We start from the raw sequence: 7,184 nt of genomic DNA on the forward strand, positions 1-7,184 counted from the left end.
TCCCCCGGCCTGACTCCTATCTCCCCTCCAGCCTGACTCCTCCTCTCTCCTCCAGCCTGACTCCTTTCTCCTCCAGCCTGACTCCTCCTCTCTCCCCTCCAGCCTGACTCCTCCTCTCTCCTCCAGCCTGACTCCTCCTCTCTCCCCCGGCCTGACTCCTCTCTCCCCTCCAGCCTGACTCCTTCTCTCTCCTCCTGCCTGACTCCTCCTCTCTCCCCCAGCCTGACTCCTCCTCTCTCCTCCAGCCTGACTCCTCACTCCTCCTTTCTCCTCCAGCCTGACTCCTCCTCTCTCCTCCAGCCTGACTCCTCCTCTCTCCTCCAGCCTGACTTCTCCTCTCTCCTCCAGCCTGACTCCTCCTCTCTCCTCCAGCCTGACTCCTCCTCTCTCCTCCAGCCTGACTCCTCCTCTCTCCTCCAGCCTGACTCCTCTCTCCTCCAGCCTGACTCCTCCTCTCTCCCCCAGCCTGACTCCTCCTCTCTCCTCCAGCCTGACTCCTCACTCCTCCTTTCTCCTCCAGCCTGACTCCTCCTCTCTCCTCCAGCCTGACTCCTCCTCTCTCCCCTCCAGCCTGACTCCTCCTCTCTCCTCCAGCCTGACTCCTCCTCTCTCCCCCGGCCTGACTCCTCTCTCCCCTCCAGCCTGACTCCTTCTCTCTCCTCCTGCCTGACTCCTCCTCTCTCCCCCAGCCTGACTCCTCCTCTCTCCTCCAGCCTGACTCCTCACTCCTCCTTTCTCCTCCAGCCTGACTCCTCCTCTCTCCTCCAGCCTGACTCCTCCTCTCTCCTCCAGCCTGACTTCTCCTCTCTCCTCCAGCCTGACTCCTCCTCTCTCCTCCAGCCTGACTCCTCCTCTCTCCTCCAGCCTAACTCCTCTCTCCTCCAGCCTGACTCCTCCTCTCTCCTCCAGCCTGACTCCTCCTCTCTCCTCCAGCCTGACTCCTCTCTCCTCCAGCCTGACTCCTCCTCTCTCCTCCAGCCTGACTCCTCCTCTCTCCTCCAGCCAGTTTTCAGTTTATATCTGCATTTGGGTCCTGCCTGCTTCACACACCGTAACAGAACGAACCGACCAAGATATGGGCCCAGCAGATCCTTTTGAGCAGGAGATATTGGAGTTTAACTTTTCGTTGATTAACTGCTCTGATCGATGGATGGGAGCGTCCAGGGTTCAGCAGCGAGAGGCTGCTCTGGCAGAAGCACGCCAGATTACAGTGGAGAAACCAGGCTTGGTTAAATTCTTACCGGGCAGGATTTTGGATTTCCTCATGGTGTGTTATCCCCTGCCTGCTAGCCCCGGGCATGCTAGCTCCCTGCCTTCCAATTCCTGTTATGACACCACACGCATCGGTGTGGTCCGTTTGGAGTCAACCCTGGCTTCTGCCCCAGTGCCTGCTCCTGTTCAGGAGTCGTTCTCTGGAACTCGTCTCGCTTTTGGAGGTTCACAGAGCCTCCAAACGGCTCCTAAAGGAAGGAGTCGCAAGGCCAGGTTAGCAGCCCGAGTCCAAAGAGCCATGGTTCCAGACCCAGTTCTGGCCCCAGCAGCCATGGTTCCGGCCCCGGTTCCGGCCCAGTTCTGGCCCCAGCAGCCATGGTTCCGGCCCCGGTTCCGGCCCAGTTCTGGCCCAAGCGGCCATGTTTCCGGCCCTGGTTCCAGGCCCAGTTCTGGCCCCAGCAGCCAAGGTCCTTCCGCTGGGGGTCCTGCCAACCCTGTGTCCTGTCCCGTTGGGGGTCCCGCCGACTACTCTCCTGCCGGGGGGTCCTGCCAATCCTTTGTCGTGTTCCTCTGGGGGTCCCGCCGTCAACTCTTCTGCCGGGGGTCCTGCCAACCCCTTGTCCTGTTCCGTTGGAGGCCCCGCCGTCTCCTGTCTCGCCGGGGGTCCTGCCAACTCCTGGTCCTCTTCCGTGGGGGATTTTGCTGAAGCCTGTCCCACCGGCTCCGGTTTCTGCCTGGCCTCCGGAGTTGTTCCATCGCCGCCTGCTTCGCCCTCGAGCCCGGGCCCCTGAGTGCTGCGGTCTTCGCCCTCGAGACCGGCCCCCTGACTTTCCCGGCCGCGGTCCTCGCCCTCGGGCCCGGCCCCCTGACTCTTCCTGCCGCTGCCTTCGCCCTCATGCTCGGCCCCCTGATTTCGCCCGCTGTGGCCTTCGCCCCTCCTTGGACTCTGCCTTGTCCCCGGGTCGTCCGCCTGAGACCCCTTCCGGGTCCTTCGCTGTGCCCCTGGGCTATCAGCCCAAACCCGTCCTCCAGACCCCCTCCACCCACCCTGTTGGCCTTAGTTTCGTGATATCTGCATTTGGGTCCTGCCTGCTTCACACACCTTAACGGGTTGAGAAGGTTATTTTTTACTGAATGCCTTTATGCACAATAACTGACCAGACAACAACATGAAATGCTAAACACCTTCTCTTCAAGGTTTGCAAGTATCACCTTAGTGTCCCTTTTTTGATCTTTTTTTTAAAGATCAAGCAGGATTAACATTATCATTATTATTATTATTATTATTATTATTATTATTATTATTATTATTATACAGAAATTCAGATGAAACAACCTATAGTGCTTAATTAAAAACAAACAGAACAGAGACTCTCTTGGCAGAACAGTGTGCCATGGCAGCACCATCATAATGAAATGATTGCAGAATACATTTAATTCAATATCATGTAGCTCAGGATGGTGTTAAATTACTACAACAAGAAACTCAGATATTCTTAATGTACATTTTGAAATGCAATCTTACTTTGACAAATCTCTTTGAGAGTGTCTTGTGGAGATTCTCCACCTTCCTGTGGTTCCATTGCATAGCCAGCACGGTTATCATATCTGCTCTAGCTGTAAAGATGAAAATTCATATCAGCTTTACAATGTGGCACAACTTAAAACAATTTGTTTTCCTCTACCAACCTGATTTGGTCATGTATTTTGTTGTCAGAGCTGCCCTTGAGAGGAAGCTGTTAACCTGTTCCACTTCCTCGCCAACAGTATTTCCAGCACCTTCCTGGCTTCTGCCACCCCACTTCACCTGCTCAGAATCATAAACAATGAGATCTAGATATTTAGTTCAATATTTTAATCTCTTGTACTGTAGATCTTTAGTTAACATCAGTGTCAGGAGCAATTTCAGAAATTTAAAATGTTCTGAGATTGAATTATGCTTTGAACTACAATGTCACAACTGCAGTTATTTGAAGCTCTGTTCATTCATTATTTCTACAGTGCGGATATATTTACTAAAAAAAACATAATGGGTTTTGGAAGCCTATCCTTGTGACAGTCTCTTTTGTCACAATTTTGTCAACATTTGTAACTATTACAATTATTCCACAGGCTTGATTAGAATATACTACATGATATTCTTATGTGCACTACAATTTCTAAAACATTTGAATCTAGTCACACAAATGTTTAACTTGCATACTGTACCTCGCATTTGCCTGTGTGGGCCTTGGCGTGCATTACAGAGAGAAAAGGTTTCATCTCTGTAAGTGGTTGGAGCTCAGGCAACTTTGCTCCAAATAAGGCCAGTACCTGTAATGACAAAATCCATTAGCTTTTCCAGTTGCATGATGGCATAATAGTAAAAAGATAAACCAGGTCCTTAAAATTACCAGTACAATCCTTGTAACCAACATCAGCATTTATCCAAATGAATGCTTTTTTGCTTTACATCTACTGGATGTGCAAGAATTAAATAGATAACACGTTTCCCACAAACACTTCGAATTTTGCAATAGTTATAACTACCTGCAGGCAACATCCATAAAAAAGAATGTTGCATTCGCAACTTCAGCCAGCTCCTTCTGCAGGAACATTGGGAAGGCATATATTTCACCACTGTAGTGATTTAGGCCTTGTAGTAAGATGCCATGTCTGCACACAGCTATTTGCAGTCCTTCCTCATCCACCTTGGCCCTGGACTTGTGTGAGGTTTCTCTGCAAGCTGTGAATGTTGCCGGTCCACAAACATCACGACCACTTTTCTGAAATAGACACAATCTGTTACATTTAACCCTGTGCTAAGTAAAATAAATAAAGGGTTAGGGGATTGAATAGATTCTTACAATCGTCATCTGGCTCCTGATTTTGTCGACAAAGGCAGACACTTTACTGTCCTGGGCAATGAACAGTCCATCAAATAGAGACGGTTCACCTGTCCTGCGAAATTCGAGAAAGAAATTGTAAGCAACATTATCGTACATACATAAGTTTGATTGTGTCCTCTATTTAAAGTGGGCAATTTGCTTTTGCTATCAATTTTTCATAAATGTGGAAAAGTTCTTTGTGAATTTGATCTTTAATTTGTGTAAAGCCTTTTGTCACCATTATTTAACATTAGTGAAAAGCGCACCCCTCTCATCAAGGTTGGTTGCATATTATTGTTTTTCCTATTATTAGAAACTGTTAATGCCAGCAACGCTGAAGACTCTAAATAATAATGATCATGGTACCAAATATAGATTAAAACTAAAGTAACAAACCTGTTTTAATAATGTAAGAAGGAGAAATTACAGGTATTTGTGTTAAAAATGTAAGAAGCAAAAGTAAAAAGTCCTCAGAACAGTAAGTAGTGGAGTACGAAGTGAAGTATTGATACCAGAAAGATGTATAAGTACAGTAACGAAGAAAGGGCGGTTTTATTATTTATGCAGTAGTAGGCGGTAATGCAAAGTCCGGAACCGAGTTTTACCAGGTGTGCAGAGGACCCCGAGTGAGAGCTCCGACTCACGCCTTTGCTCGGCTGATCGATCCGGAAACAGGAGCGAAGGAAGACAAGTGTTTGGACAAACATTTGGAGCAGGGCAGGTGGCAACACTGGACTGTGACTGGATGAGAGATGGCAGAGGGAAGTGATGGGGCAGGAAGCGAGTTAGGAGACATGGAGAGAGTAGGCGGGAGTTATGGAAATGGAGAATGGGATATAGTGAGGAGGAATAAACGTAAAAAGCAAGGAAATACTAATTCGGATGAGAGTAATAGTGAGGGTGAAAGGAGAGAAAGAGTAGTCGGAAATAGGCAACAGGAGTTCATGGTGGTTGTGAAACTTGCGAAAGAGGGAGCTTCGTTAGGCGAGTGGAACCCTACACGGTTAACTAAATCGATCAGTAAAGAAATCGGGGAGGTAATGAGTGCCAAAGTATTGAGGAATGGATCAACGTTGATCAAATGTAGGGATAGAGAACAACAGGGGAGGGCAATAAAGATGAGTACCGTGGAGGGTAAGAAAGTGGAGTGTTCACTGTTTAGTGGTAAAAAGCTAGTCAGGGGAGTGGTGACAGGAATCCCCGTCAGAATTACAGCGGATGATGTGAAAGAGAATATAACAAATGCAAAAATAAGTGATGTCAAACGCATGAAAGCAAACCGCAACGGGGTTAAAGAAGATAGTCTTTCGGTTCTGATCACCTTTGATGAAAAAAGGCTTCCGGAAAAAAATACTTATTGGATATACCTGTTATTATGTGAGACCGTATGTTCCACCACCAATAAGATGTTTCTAAAGGTCAGAGATTTGGACATGTGGCGGCAGAGGGAAACAAAGGTGTGGCAGATGTGGTGGAGATCATGAATACGGCAAATGTGAAGAAGGGGTAAAGCTGAAATGTTGCAATTGCGGAGGGGAAAATAGTTCAGCGTACCGTGGATGTGAGGTTAGCAAGAAAGCAGAAGAGGTGCAGCGAGTCAGGGTGACGCAGGGAGTAAGCTATGCAGAGGCAGCAAAAAAAACAGGCAAACATGTCTCTGACTAATTATAGAGACACTGGCTTTGCTCCGGCCACTGCTAAAGACATGTGTGAGGAAATGAATGTGGAGGCTGTGCTGAAAGAGAAGAGACTGAGAAGCACAAAAAAACACTTTGCCTATGAAGCCCCAGACGAGCCTATTGCAGATGCCATGAAGAGGCTAGGAACGACATTCTTCAATGCAGTTGTTGACACGACTATTGAATCCTTAAAGGATAGATTTGAAACTCTGGGTGAAGTGAGAGCCAGATTTGGAGTGCTGCTCAACTTCAAAAAACTGGATGATGTGGAATTGTGCAACCAGTGTGACAAGCTCTACAGCACATTAAGCACTGGAGATGGAGGTGACATTGATGGAAAGGAGCTGGCTCTGGAAATGACCAATCTGCCGAGCCTGCCTACATGTGAAATGACTGCACTGGAGCTCCTCTCTTTCATCCACAAAAATGTGATGTGATGACATTATTGATGACGTTGCTTCTAAAAAAGCAAGGAAGCAGAAGTTTTGAGGAGGAAAATGTAAAGTAAACATTTTTGAGAAAGTGCTGCATCTCTTTCAGTTATTGACATAGAGGAGCCTCATTGTTTACCTTTTTTAATATCATTTTCTGTAAGTTTCCATTGCTTGGGTCAACTTGAGATGTTCAATTTTAATTTAAGAGAGGTTTTTGTTAATTTAGCCTGTTTTCGTCTTAAAGTGTAACAGATTAATGCATCTCCACAGATCATCTTAAAGGCTTTGTAATCCTCCCAATGTAGTTTGACAAAATAGGGCCCCCAAACAGCATCTTGCATAGGGCCCCCAAAAAGCTAGAAACGGCCCTGCCTGTATTTACTCCCTCCATCTGATAGGAGGGAGCCTCTTGTCACTCCACTCCACGAGTATGCACTGCGCATGCGTGAGTTTTAAACTTAAACGGTTGCCCGATTTTCATTGCTATATATAAATATAAATATAAAATTCCAAAGCTGGTAAAGACCTTTCAAATGTAATAATAGTCATATAAGAAAAGTATTGATCTTATAACAGAAGTTTGTTCTTGAATCAACGTTTTTATGGAAAATATTTTATGTAATTGTATTTAATTTGAAATAAAATGAAAGACATTCACAGTTAATGTAATTAGATTTAAATTATGAATGCCATACATTTTTGCATAGATTCACAGTAAATATTTCTTCAGATAGCTGTCTGACAGAAGTTAAATCCATTTCTCACTTATTCTGACAATGTACTTAACCCAATAAAATAAGTTGTTAAATAATAGTTGAGTCACGTTGTAATAACAATAACTCATCTCTCTCGTTCAGATTAAGATTATCGTTTTTTTTTGTTGTGTTTTCTCTTTTCTGCTTTGCCAAACGCCACTGTGCCAAGTGTCCTATTTGGGGTGCCATATATGGCGGACCATCTCGCGCATGCGCATTTCAAATCGGGCAGGGATC

Source organism: Notothenia rossii (assembly GCF_949606895.1).
Source record: "Notothenia rossii genome assembly, chromosome: 5".
Classification (NCBI taxonomy): domain Eukaryota; kingdom Metazoa; phylum Chordata; class Actinopteri; order Perciformes; family Nototheniidae; genus Notothenia; species Notothenia rossii.